We start from the raw sequence: 18,883 nt of genomic DNA on the forward strand, positions 1-18,883 counted from the left end.
GACAATCTAAGACTTTGGTCATTGGAAAAGATCAAGGAAAATAAAGCTAAAGTTGCCCGTGCGTACAACAAGAAGGTCAAGCCTAAGGATTTCCAAGTTGGAGACTTGGTTTGGGAGGCAGTATTGCCATTAGGAACTAAAGATAAAAAGTTTGGTAAATGGTCTCCAACTTGGCACGGGCCGTACAAGGTTGATCAGGTTTTGCCTAGGAATGCGTATATGCTCGAGGAATTGGACGGTGTCAAGTTTCCTGTTGCTGTCAATGGTCAGCACCTCAAGAAATACTTCCCGAGCATGTGGGAGAGTGAGTAACAAGTGCCGATGAGATCCATCTGGCTGTAATCATGACAGGCCAACACGTTGAGTTGGCTAGTAAAAATATATGAGAAGCGAACAGCCGATGTGTAACCATTGACTTAAGATGTTTTTAAAACAGTTGCGAGTTTCAGGTTAACAGGCAGTACTCATTATCTCTTGAGCCTATCTACTGGTTCAGGAATTCTTCTATGGCATGGATGGCTTCAGTACGGACGGCGTCTGCTCGTGCTACAATCGCTTCGTCATCCTTGTCATCGCCTGTAACTATCTGCCGACTCAAGGTGCTGATCTCTGCAAACTCTGCTTGTATCTGCTCGGCTATTTCCTGGGTTTCTTGTTTGTAGTTTGCAATGGAAGTTTCCTCGGCCTGGATGAGTTCCTTGGTGGTGCGGACCTTTTCTTCGAGTTCCGCCAGTTCTTTCTTCAGGAGGTCGAGTCGATTCATGTTGGCAGAAACATCAGCTTTGATATCTAGAGTTGCCTTCTTCTGGTTGAGGGCCTTGCACTTTTGGGTAATGTCAGCTTTCAGAGAAGCTTGAGAGCGACGTGCTTCCATCCTTTGTTGTGCTTTACTGACTTCTATCCGAAAGAATGGAAGGTTGCTGGCTGACCAGAGCTTGATTTGCAATGGCTCCGGGAGTTGGGATTCTATTTGCTCGAAGATGTTTTTTATCTTGCTGGAATCATCAACTAGAGCAGTAATTGGAGCAGATAGAAGATCCTTGATGAGTTGAAGCTGATGTGCCAAGTTAGCCGATTGCTGCAGAGATGATGTTTCTGCTTCAGGGACAGTCAGACCCATTGATGCCGGGTCGAAGGAAAGCAAACCTGAAATATCAAAGCCCTATGGGCATATCTAGAGTTAGAGCAAGATGTATTTATGGGGTTATCGGCTGGTTCAGAATTGGTTTCGTAATGTTACCTGTTCTGAAGAAGAAGTGTTGGGCGGTTCAGGAGCAATCGTCCTATCAGAGCTGGTGTTGACGTCAAGAACGTCGACTGTATCAGCTTGTTCCTCGTTTGCATCCATTAGTGCATCAGGAGTTGCAGCCATCTCATGTTGATCCAGGCTTTCTACATTGGGGATTTCTTTAGCTGCATCCTGGAAATAGAATTACAGTCAACCAGAGTACATATGTATGAAATAAAGAAGAAGTTTTTGAATGATGAGTTACCTGGTTGGTGTTGGACTCTGATGGATTTGGGGAAGTTGGTGCTGGTTTCTTGACCACTCGCCTTGTGATCATCTTCCTTTTCTTGGTCAAGATTCGGGGGGCAACGCTTGCAGAAGTTTGTCTTCGTTTGGAAGCCGACTGAAGTAAGTCTGGCTGAACAGTCATTATCACTTTCTTCATTGGTGGTGATCCTTTACAGAAGAGTACATCAGGAGCAGTTGGAAGGAAGTGAAATGGCTCCCCAGTGCTGGTCATAGGTTCTGGACCATCTTGTTGCTGCTAACAGGATGAGCAGGTTTAGCCAAGAGAAAGGAATAGAGGATTTGGGAGGAATAAAATGCATAAATTCAGTACCTCTTCCTCGGGGATTATGTATTCAGGATCGATTTGCTGCAGTTGAGGACCTAGAGCTTTCCTGAATACATGTGTTTTCCATATTCCCCACCATGTGCTGAAGCCGATTGATGAGAATGTGAAGGACAGATCGGCTGGTATTGGAATGTGGAGGTCATCAAACATGTTATAGCATCTTGAGCTAGTGAGACCATCAGGCAGATCGGCTCTGCTCTCTACCAAGTGGTGAATATGGAAGTGGGGAGGGACCTGTCCTAGGCCAAATTGCCGAGCTGCTATGACTGGCTGGTAAGATTCATAACCTGGCTTGATAATTCTATTAGAGGTGCTGATGCCAACAGGAAGGAAGCCTGTTCGAATCATCAAAGAATACAGATGCCGAGTGCTGTCGTCATCGGCAAAACTATCTAGTCTGAAGGCAGTTGGTTTTTCGAAGGATTCAGATTCAGTAAATGGGAAATATAAGGGATTATCTAGTCCTTTGTAGAACACTCTGAACCAGTTTGCTGCATCTGCTGAATTCAGTTTACTGCCAGGGAGACTGAATAAAGCATGGCCATAACTAGTACATCTAATTGGTTTGCCATTCTCGTCAGGGAAGGAGTTCTTGGTCAGACCTTGGAAGTTGGGAATATGGTGCTGGAAGTACAATTGTGCCCACAACTGAATAAACCACCAAGGGCCTCCAGTTCTCAGTTTCTTTTTGTTAAGAAAGTTAGATGTCATCAAATGGAGATATCTATATGTTTCTCCAAGAAAAAGTTTGCCTAGGCCGGTGTGATTACCATGGGCCAAGTGATAGGCCAAGGGAAGATAGTTCTTAGTTGGAGCTAAAGAAGGACCACAGAAGATGAAGAGCTCTAGCCAAAGATTTAAGAAGGCTGTGTGTTCCTTCTCAGTCACTGGACCTTTTGTTTTCATGTGCTGACTCATGTAAGTACCCCAGTTTGTGCAGTTAACCTTGGAAGAAAGTTTAAAGGGGACTTCTGCCATTTTGTGAGCAGTAGGATTAGGAGAGCTAATGTCTAGTCCAGTGATCATGGTGACATCCAGCAGAGTAGGGGTCATGGGTCCATGACCAAAGAGGAAACAATTCAGAGCATCAGACTAGAAATAGCCGATAGTTTTCAGGAGATTTTCACCTTTGTCAAGGGGTGACAGTGATAAACTAAGTGCATCGGCTATGTTTAAATCCTTCCATAAGGGCATGTGACCATTTGCTACTCTGCTGTACCATGTAATCCAGCTCTCAGGTGGATTAGGCCAGTCTCTTAAGCAGTCGGCCCAGAGGTTCAGATCGATGTTTTGACTCACAAAAGGGATCCTATTTGCTTCACAAGAGATCAAATTTGTGGGGTTTTCATGGGTTTGTGGGCCAAGACAGAAAGATTTTGGATTGGAGGGATGCAGCAGAAGGATGTTTGACACCTGAAGTTCAGAAATTCAGAAGTATACGTATGGTGTCATGTTTCAGAGTTTTAGTTTTAGAAGCTTAGTAAGCTGAAGAAAACTAAAGGATTAGGCCGAATATTACCTTTAGACCGCAGATTGCCGTATCATCGGTTGCAGAGCTTGTCGTATGAGCTGCAGAATCTGCCATGGTTCAGATCTGTTGACTTAGGGTTTGATTGCTGTAGGCTCTGATTCGAATTCCGGCTGCTTGGGGAGTTCTTACTCAGATTTGTAGAGCTTGGTTTTCGAATTACACTCGAATTTGAGAGTGCGTCGAGTTCGGTTCAAGCTGGAAGCGATATTCTACTCTTGTGCGGGTTGCTTCTAGTTTGAATTTTGTCGGCTCTTGGATATTTATGGAAGTCTGATGCGTTGCCATCGGCTTTTTGGAAAGTAAACGAAGACACACAAAATTGAAGAAACTCGATTTCATTAAAGGAAAGTTCATTACAAGGGAAGCCGATTTTACAAAGGAAATAATCCTTCGGCTTTGTGATCCTACTCCTACGATGCTACCTACATCTACCAGTCGTAGGTATCTAAATACCTACGGCGCTTCGGGCCTCGCGATGGTGCGTCTCCGCCGTCGTCATCATCGTCGTCGTCGTCGCTGCTGCCATTACCGCTGTCATCGGCGCTGCTGCTGCTTCGTCCGCCGCCGCTGCTGCTTCCTTCTTCGCTCCCCTCCGAGGGGGCCTTGAGGAATTGGTGGGGGTTTCCTCCTGCCGCCGTGTTGTCGCTGGAGGAAGAGCCGATCTCTTCGGAGGAGTCGGCTCCTTCCCAGGAGAAGGCATCATCTTCGCTGCTCTCCAGTTCCTCTTGGAATAGGAATTGGAGGTCTTCCTCTCCTTCGGTCGTGGGTTCATCCTCCTCGGAGGCGACCCCGAAGTCGAACTCCTCTGCATCCCAGTGCAGAGGAGCCAGTGCCTCGTAGGCTGCTGTTGGGTCCCATTCAGGGGTCGGCTCTCGGCTCTCTGAGATAGGATCAATGGAAGAGGGAGAAGAGGAAGAAGAGGAATCTCCAAAGGAGTTGGAGCCGGAGGAAGAGGAGATCGCCATTGCTGGTGCTGGAGGATTGGGGTTTCTGCGTTATTGGCTTTGGGAGGAAGAAGGAGTTTGCTGTGGAGAAGAGCCGATTCGGGGTGAGGTTAAATAGTAAATGATGGGAGACGGATCGGCAGTTTCACATTCTACGAGGAGCCAGTTGCAGAGACGTTGCGTCTTCCTTGGTGGTTACAGTGTGTTTAATGAGCATTAACAGGAAGATGAAGCGACAGATTGGTTTTGGAACTATCATTGCCAAAATCAGGGGGGCATGTGTTATCGCCATAAATTAACAGGATTAATTTATGGGCCCAAAGCAAGATGGGCCTAAAGCAGAAGATTAAGAAGACTTGTAAATCGGTTCCTGCGTGAGCATTTGGGCCACATGGGCCATGTATTTTAGATTTAGTTCAAGATTAGAGATAGAGTCCAATCGGGACAAGATTAGTTTAGATTGTTTCCCAAGTCTCCGGACTATAAATATGTACCCTTTGTTATTCGTAAAGGAGAGCGTCATCACGTCTCACAAACAACAACTCTCGACGCATCGCCACCCCTAATCCTAGGGTTTCATCCAAGTAAGCGCCATGCTGCCCTGATCGCTTCTTGCGATCAGGGCAGCGTTGTTCTTGCTTTTACCTTGGCATTACTTGTACTGAAGTGTTTTTTATGGCGAGTAATGCTAGTTATCCTGATGTTCGTAGCATGGCTTTTAGTAGATTTATTGTGCTTCATTGCTTATCATCTACGAATATCACGTTGTCTCTGTGCTGTCACGTTTCAATCTCATGCTAGTTCTTGTCGTATAGAATTAGTCACACAGAGGCAACACCCTGCTTCTTTTATGTCTAGTAGATCTAATCTGTTATGGTTTGCTCTTATCTTAGGAGTTGGCGTAATATCTGCTAGGTTAGGCCTTGCAAACGGATTGGATGATCCGGTGGCGAAGTAGATGCTTTATCTTGGCCTTGATAGGGATTGTTCCGGGAATCGGCTCTGGCTAGTTCTTAGGCCTCTGTTTTGGGTTCTGGTTCAGTTGTCTGTTACGTTCATTAGGCCTAGTCGCGTGTAGGATATTCCGATCTAGCAGTGAAGCTTTTACCATCGTGGATTAGATTAGCTAGATTTAATTGAAGCAGCTTTATAGTTATTTGCTTTATTTATCAGTATCTGGATAGATGCAGATCCAATCCGACACCGGGACTCGATCGGCTCTTTAAAGCTGATGCAAGAGTCATCCCGGGGAGCCGACCATGGCTCGGACTTACGTTTACACGTGTCTTTGTACGCAGGAAACTGTTCGGAGCACATTCACACCCTTCTGATCAGGTATAGGTCAGGTGGCACGCCCGGTTTTCCACAGAACCTTCGGGCGCGTGACGGAATTGCGGGCCGTCGACGAGGGAGCAGTGCCTACCAGCGCCCCGGCAACCTCCCGGCTCTTCGTGTTGCCCGTCGCTACTCGCCGTTGGGTTTTGACCGACAACACTAAGGTACAGTCAATGTGGGGGAGAAGTGCAATTTGATGATCCCATGGACTAAGGTACAAAATTTTCATTGCTCATATGGTTCAAACCGCACAATTGTCTTACATTGGCCACAAGCCATTGTTTCACAATTGCTATCAAGCCGGAAGCATTTCGTCCTATGGGCTAATCAAATGCCGGTGGCTTTTTAAATGAGCATTGAAATGTCATCCGAGCAAGCTAAGTAGTTTCTAACTTTTCAAATTGGTATCAATTTCATATTCTTGCAATTCATCTTGCTTGCTTTGGTTGTGTTGTCATCAATCACCAAAAAGTGGGAGATTGTAGCGAAAATGGCCTCTCATGCCATATTTCAATATAATGTTTTGGCGATTGATGACACACACAACACTTGGACTAATATGATTGTTAAGATGACCATTTTCAGGATTTTAGGTTCAAGTGATGACAAAGAGAAGATAGGCGTAGCTAGGCCCGAAGGGCCGCCCCTACGATGGTCCAAGGGACAAGAATTGAAGAGACCGTGAAGAAATCCGAGTCAAAGAAATCAAGACAGAGATACTTAGTATCACCGGTTAAACCGACACTGAGAAAATTATATACGTCGGTGCATTGACTTGGAGCACACCAGGAAGTTTAGTATCACCGGTTGAACCGACATTAAGGAAGTTGAATACGTCGGTGCAATGGACCCAGAAGCTGAGGCAAGGTCTATACACCGGATGAACCAACGATAGGGTCTTGGTGAACGTCGGTGCAGTTGTCCAGAGAGTTTATTTTCAGAGTTCACATGACAGCTACACTCACCGGTTAAACCGACGCAGCATCGGTTGATTGCCCGTACACGTAACGGCTAGTTTTTGAGGCGGGCAGTTTAGTATCACTGGTTGAACCGATGATGGCTTTTGGAGGAGCGTCGGATTAACCGGCATTAAGTGTTTTTCTGGCAGCTTTTCTCCAACGGCTATATTTGCTTGGGCTGCCTTTATATACCTCCAAGGCCGGGTCATTTGAGGTTGCTAGAGACTAAGGAAGCATACTACACTTGAAGAACACCTCCAACCACCATAGAGCTTCATTGTACATCATATAGGCTTAAGCACACTTGTGAGAGTGCTTAGTGCTTGTAATAGGGATTAGTTCTTGCGAGAGCTACCTTGAGAGAAGTCTTGCTGCGGCAAGCATCTTGTGTACTCGTTGTGTGACCCTCCGACTTTGTGTGGAAAGGCAACGACACTTTGTGCGGGGAAGGAGACCCCTCTTGGTGAGAAGCTCCATTAGTGAAGACGGTGCCGTTGGTGACGCTTCGAGAGAGATGGTGGCGGTGGCCTTGTCTTGGTGACTTGGGGTCACTTAGCCTTTGCTTGCCGTAAGCCTTGGTGGTGAACGCAAGACGGTGATCAAGCGAAGAGACTTGGCATCACACTTGTTCTTGTTGGACAAGTGGCCGTGGACGTAGGGAGGGACTTGGTGTCCTAACCGAACCACGTTAAATCGTGTGTCTTGGTGTCTTCACGGGAGTTTGCATATTCTCTCTCTTACCTCTTTACTTACCGTATTACGTTTCCGCATTTACTTTCTCTTGCGTGCCTTTACTTTCCTAGTTAGTTTGATTAGGATTGGCTATAGGTTGCAAGTCTTTTAGGGGTAAGTAGAGAGTAGTATAAATAAACCTTAGTCATAACTAGCATGTGTAGGACGTGTTAGGTTTATTTTATGCAAATAGATTGAGCCCTAGGATAGAAAGCGATTAGCGACCCTATTCACCCCCTCCCCCTCTAGGGTCGGACACCACGGTGATCCTTACAACACGTCACAAGGATCATGTGAGCGCGAGAATCGATAACAACGGAGTTAAAACGTGAAAGATATAGCTAAAACAAGGTTCTAAGGACTTGTTTGCGATAGATTTAAACTTCCATAGGCTAGCTCTAAAGAAACCAGGGACTAAAACAAGATTAAACCTAAACTACAGGGGCTAGCTTGCAAAACAACTCACTAAGGATGGCGGGTCCTATTTTGGAGAAGCTCAGGGGTTAAACCATAAAAGAAAGGACTGATTTGAAAATTCTTTTCACCTAGCATGGACCGCGGGTTGATTTGCATGAAACCGAGGGTCTCTTTTGTAAAAGTTCCCTGGTTGACCGGTATAAGGCTTGTTTGACTCGGGTCAGATCTTATCCGGTACGTCGGATCGCGATCTAACGGGCCAGGACGGGTTGGTGCGGCTGGCGGCGGCGCAAGCGACCGGCGGCGAGCTAGGGGCGGCGGCACCTCGCCGGTGTAGACCAAATTTGGTCCTCCGGTGCTCGATTCGAGCGCGGTTTGCACTAGGGGCAAGCGCGCGGCGCGGGCAACTCATCTAGGGCGGTGGCGCAGAGCTAGAGCGGGCGGAGCGGAGCTCGCGGCGGCGCATGGCGGATGGCGGCGACAGCGAACAAGACCGGGCGGAGCAGATGGCTAGGGTTTGCGCGAACTGGGCGGCGGCTGCAGCTCGGGTTGGGGTTCCAGGGGTGCGCGGGCGTCGCTTTTATAGGCCGGGGTTGGGGCCTTGGCGTGTGGGCCAAGAGAGGCCGCGGCGGTGCACGCGTGGCCGGGTCGGACTCCACCGAGAGTCCGGCTCGGGCACGGGAGGTAAGGGGCGACCCCGACAGGAGGGCCCTGCCTGTCGGTGGGCTGCGGGAGGGGAAGGCCGGGACGGGCTGGGCCTGAGGAAAAGAAATGGGAACGGGCCGGCGATGGGGTTTTGGGCCGCGGGAAGGAAAAGGAAAAGGGGAATGAGGAAGGGGAGTTGGGCCAGTTTGGGCTGAAAAAGGTTTAGGGAGGAAGAAAGGGTTTTCCATTTTTGAAAATAACTTAAACACATTCAATTCAAATTTAAATTCAAGAGAATTTAAACTCGAGTTGAACAACAAGCAATAAAATAATGCATTGCGGCATGAACGCAACACAGAAGAACAACCTTATTTAATTTTGGAAAACAACCATTATACATTTTCTTCTGTACTAAATTCCCTGTGAAGAAAAGTAAATATTGAGAAAATTGTTTATTTATTTTTTTAATTTCTATCACAGCCTGAAATCCAAAAATTTCAGGGTGTGACAGCGGCAAGGAGGACGTGTTCTTGGTCTGAGGTGTAATCTGAGGTACGATACAAATAAGTTCTATGCCGGCGAGACAATGTGGAGCTCTGGGTTGTCGAATCCTGCTCCAACTCCAGCACCGCAGCCTGCTGCTCCGCTACCATTATCGCCAAAATGCAAGAGTAGGCAGACATATGCCCTTTCATTCCACAAAATTTTACTAAATAAAGATTAGATTATTACTTTCATTATCACCATTTCAGGATTGCAGGCAACTAACCTTTGGCACTGACTCTGAATATACAGAATCCATACTCATAGGTTTGGTCATTGCCTTGGTGGCGGCACTAATAGCACTGTTTATCTGCATAGTTGTTTCATTAAGATTGAGAAAGCACATAAAAGGTCAGATTTCTACATAGACATATTATGTGTATGAGTGTATATATGCTAAATTAAGTCAAAGTGTCACACACATCGACTCTAGGTAAGATGACCCCGCTTGAAGATGAAGCACTAATTTGGGGACTAGAAGCAAGGAGCTCAGAATTCACGATTTATGACTTCTCTCAGTATTAGAAGCAACCGATAATTTCTCAGAAGCAAACAAACTCGGGTAAGGAGGCTTTGGTCCTGTATACAAGGTAAGAGAGTAAAAGATAAAGAGATGAGCTTAGACCATGCTGAGAAACAATTTTCTTTGTTATTCATTCATTACATATAATTCAAATTAACTTTGCTTTAGCAGATTATCATCTTAGTCTTGTTCATAAGATCAATCAAGCCGATAGACAGTTAACTGTTCAAAATTGTGTCACTAATTGATCTCTATTGCATTTATCTCCAGGGCCAATTTTCTGATGGGTTGGAGATAGCAGTGAAGAGACTTTCTTCCCATTCAGGGCAAGGCTTAACAGAGTTCAAAAATGAAATTCAACTCATAGCTAAGCTCCAACACACAAACCTGGTCAGGCTTTTGGGATGCTGTTACCAGGGACAGGAGAAAATATTGATCTATGAGTATTTGCCAAACAAAAGCTTGGATTTCTTTATTTTTGGTATTACTTCTCACAGTATCTTAGTCCTAGTAAAATCATGATTCCTTAACTCGTCTTACTATTAAATCAGTTTTTGTTTAGTATACCATTTTGAACAAATTTGCAGATGAAACAAGAAGAACTTTAATAGATTGGAGTAAACGTCTAGCGATAATAGATGGAATAGCACAAGGTCTTCTGTACTTGCATAAGCACTCTCGGTTGCGCGTCATCCACAGAGATCTAAAAGCAGGCAACATTCTGTTGGACCCTAAAATTTCAGATTTCGGGCTTGCAAAAATATTCAGCACAACTGATAATGAAGGCAATACACAAAGGATTGTTGGGACATAGTAAGATTTTCTTATGGTTCAGTACGTACTTGGTATATATACAGAAATGCACCAATACTAACTTAACTTCAATATTTCCTTTCAGTGGTTATATGGCTCCGGAGTATGCTTCAGAGGGCCTCTTTTCAGTCAAATCCGATGTATTCAGCTTTGGTGTGCTAACTCTTGAGATTGTTAGTGGAAAAAGGACATCAAGTTTTCATAGATACGGTGACTTTATTAACCTCCTTGGACACGTAAGTCTTTTCATCATTTAAACATGTAATGGATTCAGTATATTACCTTTATAAAAATGGAAGTATAAGGTTTTTAATGGCATCAATATCATTGTTTAGACCATCCACAATACTCACTGACAACAATATTGCTCTAATATTTGTGTCTTTCTCAGTTCATTTTTGTTTTGGAAGACCGTATGTAGAAACATTTTTGTACTAGACCACTGAAAATCATTTGGATATTTTGTGTCCAATCACATCGCAGGCATGGAAGATGTGGAAGGATGATAGCTGGCTTCAACTCGTAGATACATCATTATTAGTCACAGAGTCTTGTACACCACAAATGATGAGATGTATTAACATTGCTTTGCTCTGTGTCCAAGAGAATGCGGCCGATCGACCCACCATGTCAGAAGTTGTTGCAATGCTAAGCAGCGAGAGTATCACCCTACCTGAGCCTAAGCACCCTGTTTTTTTTCACATGAGGGTGACGACCGAAGAGACATCAACTGTTGTTGTGGCATCTAGTGTTAATGGTATCACATTATCCGCTGTAGATGGTAGATAGTTTTAAATTTTTCATCAAGTTCATATGAAAATATTTTATATATTGTACACTACTCCATTATTCAAGGAGTTCTCTATTTTCCACCTCTGAAATTGTAAATCAAAGCAAGACAAATTTTGTTGAATGGCAATGTTTGCCGAAATACCTGTTTATGTAGTTGCGTGTGGTTACTTTATTTTGCCAAGTTGTTATTTTTTTCTTGTAGAATAGCAAATCGGACAACATTTGTCAAACATCCCATCAAACTGTGGTTGATGAAATTTTGGACACAGAAGTTACACTTTTCCAGAAAACTAGCTACAAAATCCAAGACAAAGCGAGCCGCTACATATACGGAAAGAGAACTGTAGACTTTAATAGTATAGTAAATTTTAGATATGTGAGCAAAGCACAAAAGGGAAAAAAATCATGTCAGAAAAAACACAATATATGGAAAGAAAGAACATGTAAATACATCTCTCATGGAAAAAAGTGGGTGAAATATCAAAAAAAAAGTTGACCTGTGAACCGATGCCTCTGGCTCGGGTAGCGTCGGTTCATCCGGTCACTCATAACCCGAAGTAGCTGTTGAACTCCTGACAGCTGACGCAGTGATCACCGGTTGAACCGATGCTTTGTACCGATGCATCACCGGTTCATCCGGTGCTTAAGGATCTTCTCCTGGGCGCTGACGTCATTACACCAATGGTATGCACCGATACTTCACCGGTTCAACCGGTGCTGAAGACTTGGCTCTTGCGCGACTTGCATCGTCTCTGGAACACAGTACGCCCAATGCACCGATGCCCCTTTTTGACCCATCGGTTCATCCGGTGCCTCTAAGCTGACTTGGCTTCGATTCCCTCCTGCACCAAAATACCAAGGCGTCGGTTCTTCCGACAACCATCGGGCCTTGCTACGCCCGTAGGGGCGGCCCTTCGGGCCTTGCTACGCCTATTTTCTCTTTCTCTTTGTCATCACTTGAACCTAAAAGCCTGAGAAAGGTCATCTTGACAATCATATTAGTCCAAGTGTTGTGTTGTCATTCGATCACCAAAATCACTCGAAATGGCATAAATGGTGCCATGTTCGTTTCAAATGGAGTGATGAAAGAGCAACTTGGGAGCCAGCAACCCATACATTATTGTTGTTTATTAAAAGTGCTTGTCATCCAGTCTTATTCTTCTCTTTTGAAGGGCCAATCCTATCACTGATGTGTGTGCTTCAATCATATGATGGATCAACAGAAGAGGATTCAGAGGTGTCAGGATCTTCAATTATTCAAAACCAATCAACGCACCCTGTAAGTCAATTATTGGTATCATCACTTAGCACAACTTTTGCTAATCCTCACGCGGGGCCGCGCATAGCACATTCTCGAGCGGGGCCGTTGGTGGCGCAACAAGCCTTGCTGCCGCCGGCTCTACGACCAGGATGTGAGACGACCCGATGAGGAGGAAATGAAGACTAGAGAGGAATAGATGGAAATAAGAAAAAATAAAATGAGAAACCATATGTTTCAATTATGCCACCGACATATTTTACCAATAGTATCCATATACCACTCATACCATCTATGTATACTACCTATACCACAGTTGTAGGCTTTGATTTGTTACCCTCTCTTTAACTTTATCTATTCCTTCCCTGTCTCGAGTACTTTGCACATGTAACTGAAAGCGGCATGCCAGAATTAAAAACAAAACTCATGAGTAGCTCGGTATTAAAAATTTAAAGCAAATGGTGTTGCTCCTCTGCTCTGAACGCACAAATGCCTATATTCGGAGTGGAAAGAAGGTGTTGGGTGCACGGGATCAATGAATTTGCTGGATTTTTTTTTTTGCTAGACAGCTGAAACTCAAAAAGCACGTACAACTGATGAAATAATAGCCGAGTTCGTAATAGTTGCCTTTGGCTGCTTAAAAGCACTATCAATTGGGCCTTTTTGGATTGAGGGGCTAAACACCTCAATGTTTAGCTCCATTCAATTTTTTGTTGAGCCTAAGGATTTAGAGCGAGACTAAATATTAGCCCCTACAAGTTTAGTCTCTCTGTTTAAAGATCTAAGGGCTAATTTTTGGTTAAAAAGGGGCTAATGTTTAGCCCCCTTATCCAAACAGGGCCATTATTATTGTTTTGTGTTTTGACCGAAATAAACACTATAAAAAATCTGGTGATCCATGACAATTGAATTTCGTCACAGATCACTGAAAACCCGTCATAAAACAGTATCTATGACGATCTCAAATAACGTCATGTATTGAGCGTCACAGATCACACCTCGTGACGTTACTTAAATTTTCGTCATAGATTGCTTGATCCATGATGTTTTAAAACCGTCATGGAATGTCACCGGGCCGCTGAAGCCCAACCCAAGCCCGTTTTCTATGACGAAAATTAACGTCACGAACAGTATAATTTTTGTCACAGATTCTATTGCCATGTCACACATTGATGACATGGAGGATGACGTGGCTGCTGACATGGTGATGATGTGGATAGCAATGATGACGTGTAAATTAACGTGACCGATGACATGGTTGCTGACGTGGCGGGTGACATCAGCACCACGGCCCATTTGTGAATGGGCCCAATTCAGCCTGGTCCACAGACTTGGGCCAAATATTTTTCAGCCCACCATTAATTTCCAGCTAACCAAAATCAGCACTATATACAGCCCAAATAAAAATTCAGCCCACCAATTCATCCCATTTTTTCCACCCATTTATCGAAACAAAAATCCCAGCACAAAAATAATAGCATCACATGAATCACGTTTCCATTCAGCATCGCATTAAATCAACAGATCACATACATTTTTTTCATCTACTATCACTTGCCGTCCATTGTAGCATCAGAAAAAAAAAGATAGGTTTCAGCAAAATTACAAACACAAGTTTGGTTCCTGCAAAAGCTTAGTTCCACCAAAAGCTAACATACCACCATGACGCTTTGCTCGGTCCATTTTGACACAGCAAATGCTCAAGCTGCGCCTCCAACACAGCTTGCTTCTTCATCTCTGACCTAGCAGAAATCTGCATGTATGCTTGACGCCCATCTCATTCGCATCCACAACCATGTTGTACCTGCACATATATATTATAAAGTTCAGATGCACATGTACATGGTAAATTTCATATGGTATTATGAGGATACTAAGGTCTTGCATATTCAGATCTTACATTTCTATATCTATCCATGTTCTCTACAGATTAGTAGAGTACAAAATCTGCAGTATAGCACATGTATATAATACCTCATCAGGCAGTGCATCCATCTAGCAAGAACTCTATTTTCAGATAGATATCTAACTGGTCCACCTAGCACTAGTACTTTCAGTCTAGCAAAATAGCAGTTGAGAACACCTCTAATCCGAAGTTCTAAAAAATTGGTATAGCAAAGTTTAAGGATAGATAGCTCCAATTAATGATTTCTTATTACAAACATGGTATGACTGTTATTATAAGGGATCAGAAACTTATCTTGTTGTATGACAGGCTCAAAGGCTCTTATCAGCTTGTAGGTCACAAACAATACACTGCACAGGATAGCTACAGCTTATCAGGACAATCATCGAGCACCAGTTGACTTTATTTACCAAATCAAAATTGCTGCGTGGTAATGCAATAAAAAATTGTGGAACTTTTTAACAAAAACTATAGGGCAAGTTCCAGGGGTAGATTACTGTGCAAAGAAATATTTGCTTATTGCCAATTAGGATATACTAGACCACATTAGGATAAAATAAATAAACAAAAAAGCTCATGAAAACAATATTGCAGTGCGAGTACTAGCCTCACTTCACATAAACAACGATCAATTAGAAATCAAATTATCTTTCTTCCCTGTGTGATGACCAGCCATTCTCATCACTTGCTCCTGCACAACCTTTGCTCCATCTGCACATGGCCTCAAGCACATAATTATAAGCTATGGTCAGCTCTCTAAGAAATCCAGACAGGCCATTTAGTTCATCTTCCACCTGCAGCAACAAAGTGTGCGTGTGTGCTTGTGCTCACTGATCAGAGGATCAGTGCAGCTGAGGTAAAGGGTTAGGCTAACACAATAGAATGAATGTTTGCAAAAGTTAAGAGGACATCAGCAGCACCCTGCAACAGATAAACTAATTTTAGTTATCATCAAAGTGAGCTAAGGATTTTGTGGGAAAAAATAGCTCTGTCAAAATGAAAGGGCGCAATTATTTCTGAATCAGATGCAGCGTTGCCTATGATTTTCCAGTGGATACTATGATCCAAAATCAAACATTAAAGAGCACAATTAATACACCCTTCCAGCAAACGGCAGGAGCAAGAGATTCAATACATAAAAAACAATCCGCCCAAACAAGCACGCACTGCATCAGATTGGCCAAGAAGAAAATGAATCTGCGTATTCTTACAGCTCGTCTACTTGAGCAGTTGGAGGGACCGCGAGAAGCTACACCCACCCGCGCTTATGCAGCCATGCCCTCGCTGGAGTTGAACCCTGGCAAGAAACAGAAAGGGTTGAAGGAGGGGCGCACCTGAACTAGATTCACAGCCGCCATGTCGTTCATCGCCGTCGTCGCCGTCCGCGGAGGGGCTACTTGTGCTGGCGGACGAGGCCGAGCACCACCGGGACTTGGCCGCCGCGCTCCTCCCGTTCACTGAGGCCTGCGCGTGGCTTCACCTCGCCGTGCTCCTCCACGCGCCTCGGGGAGAGAGAGAGGCCGCGGACGAGCAGTGGCTCCGGCGGTGGAGGAGGACGCCGGCTCACGCGCGGGCGCCGGCGCGAGGAGGCCAGGGACGAGCGGCGGCTCCAGCGGTGGTGAAGGAGGAACCACCGGGGGATCTGAAGAGGAGGCGCGGCGGATCTGAGGGAAGGGAAGAGAGGGAGGGGGTTTCGGTCGGAGGAGAGCGGGGAGGAGTGGAGAGCTAGGGTTTTCGACGGCGACTCGCCTTTTATACTGTTTGAGAGTGATTCTAACCATTGGATTGCCAATGAATGGTCAGAAATAACTGGGCCGGGAAGACCGAGCCAAAAACAGCCCATATCTATCTCAGTTTAATGTTTTCTTTTTCTTTTTCCATTTAAAACACTCTTGTGAAGTAACTTGCAAAAAAAATATCTTGAATATCAGTACACTTTTTAAATGTATTAGACAGCATATGTTTTGTCATGTGGAAGTTTCAAGAATTTTTGAATAGATTTAGTATTTTCTATCATTTAAATGAATTTCTACAAGCTTATCGAAAGTAATTCCAAGCTGAACTATAATGTAGTATAATGAATGAAAAAATGATATTCATGTTATTGAGTCCAATTTGAGGCATTGTTGAAGAAATGAAAGGAAAATTCGAACATCTTGTTCACGAAACATGACAACGAACGTGCGCGCCGAATAGGTTTTAAATTCTATAAAAATCAAACGAAGTCTGAAAATTATGAGATTTGTCAGGATATCATGATATCATACATGGAGGTTGTGATAAAAAATTGAGCAGGTTTCGTAAAAGTTGTCACGTACGTTGCTTACAAAACTAAGCATCTCCGAAGAAGTTCCATAGACATGAGAAGGATTCAATAAGATTTTGAGTCACAGTAATGATCGAATTAGGTTTTCACTTCAAAACTTTTTGTATAGGCAATATACATGATGGATTGTCTCAGGTAAAATTTTGGTTATTTTTTGAATCCGTTTGATAATTTTAAATTTTTTTTGCAACTCCTGTATACTCCTAAACCCGGATACAAATAAAATGAACTCAATATGGGGACACAAATCCACGAGAGGCGCAGCGGTTCAGCTTCCTCCTCTCTAACGTGGGGGCGCGGGTTCGACTACCCCATGCGCTGCATTTTTTTAATTTAATTCAACCATCAATAGCAGCTGGTGACAGAAAGGTTATCTAAAAGAAAATTCAACAACTGATGCAAATGGTTAAATGGTCTGGTGGTAGAGCAGTCTCGTGTTCAGCGATGCGACCTGGGTTCGAAGCCCCTTCTGCTCCCCATTTTTTTTTATCTAATTCAACCATTCTGGAGAATAGGTTTATCTAAAATAAAATGCTACACTTTGATACAAACCATCTGATGGTATGTTGGTGAAAGCAGATTGCAGTGCAGTGCTGCGGTCCTAGTTCGAATCCCCCCGCAACTTCTTTTTGTTACAAATTTCGCGTACAGATGTGGTGGCAGTTTTTATCTAATATAAAATGCTTAACATGATGCAAACAAAGTGATGGCGCGGTGGTAGAGCAGGCCAAAGTTCAGCCCTGTCACCAGGGTTCGAATGCCCTTGGAGGCCTAATTTTTTACCCTTTTTTCTTTCTATTTTTTTAAAAGCATTTGTGTCCTACATGACAGGTGGGTCCATGTTGACGCCACGCAAACAAAATGATTTTCTGCATGTTTATAGAAAATAATTACAATTTGAACTACTTCTATTTCAAATACTATTTAGAAAATTCCTAAAAATAAATTTTAAGTATGGTTGTTCAATTATAGCTCATATCATAAAAATAGATGAAAATTTGAAATGTTTGTTAGGGATAGTTCAAATTTCTACTCAAAACCTTATTATAAAATAATGATAATAATACTCAAAACCTTTTTATGACATTAATGTTAAAACGTCATGTTTTGTGGGCTCAGTTATGACGAATTCAATAAAACGTCATATTTTGCGGGCTCAATTATGACGAATTCAATAAAACGTCATAAAGTTCTGGGCCTAGGGTCCATACCTTCAAATTCGTCATAGATTGTGTGCAATTGTGACGCTCCATTAAAATGTCATAAAACTTTCGTCATAGATCACCACATTTCTTGTAGTGAAAGCAGATAATCTGAAATGGGTCTGTAAACATTTTTTTTTTTGAGAATCGATCTGTGAACATTGGTGTAGAGTCAGATGAGCAGTGCCAGCAAGGTGTCTGTGGCAGAGCACCCGAGCAACAATGCATGTGAATGTCCGCTCAGTCTTCCAACGCATGGCTAAACGTACGCTTAGATCTAAACTAGCATTAATCGAGACCTTCTCCAGAACTGAAGTTGTGAAGTTAGTCTGTTGGTTGAGATGATAACCATAGGCCATAGCATTTATAAGTTTTTTTTTGGAAAACCCACACCCTGCGCCGGTGAGTTGACGACCAAGACAGGAGCATTTGGATGATGCAGGAGCACAAAAAAAAAGGAGCTAACAGTAGCAAATTAACATACATCACACATTCCTTACTGCATTCTTGTGTGAGCTAGCTGAACATTTGGATGATGGCCACGGATCCATATTGAAATGAGCTTGGTACGAAACAAGGTGATTCACAGATGATTGAGCAACGAAACGGCTCAAGCTACTACCTTATCCTGATGTAGTAACTATTTTTCTCTTGTAGCAACAAAACAATAAATCCGAAATGGAAGGTACGAGGTGGAGGTATGCATAATTTCATTAGCTTCTGGTAGAAAGCCATAGTAGATGAAAGATGTGTGTTAGAAACTTGGAAGGTTAGGATGAGGTGTTAGTGGAAGCTGAAATGCACATGCCACCAATTTTACGAACTCGGATGATTGATCAATGCACAATGTGAGAATCATATCAAGCTAGCGGCACAACACAAGCAGCGTTTGTATCAGACGGATTGGTGGAAGTAAGTTGGTTGAAGCCACCAACACCAATAAGGATGCCCACAACTGTCTCAGCTTGATTTGGAATTAAAAGACGTGATGCACCATCAATCAAGCTGGTTTCATGTTACATTTCTCTAATACGGCAAACCTGCTGTCAGTGGTAGCACCTACAAAAAGGGACTAGAGCTTGCAGGCTCTGCAAG

At 43.6% G+C, this 18,883-nt stretch overlaps 1 pseudogene; it reads left to right on the top strand.

Annotated features, from left to right (window-relative positions):
* LOC120682936 overlaps positions 1-11,093 on the top strand; it is a 32,579-nt pseudogene extending 21,486 nt beyond the window's left edge.
* The last annotated feature ends 7,790 nt before the right edge of the window (positions 11,094-18,883 follow it).

The sequence above is a fragment of the Panicum virgatum genome, chromosome 7N, assembly GCF_016808335.1.
Source record: "Panicum virgatum strain AP13 chromosome 7N, P.virgatum_v5, whole genome shotgun sequence".
NCBI classification, from domain to species: domain Eukaryota; kingdom Viridiplantae; phylum Streptophyta; class Magnoliopsida; order Poales; family Poaceae; genus Panicum; species Panicum virgatum.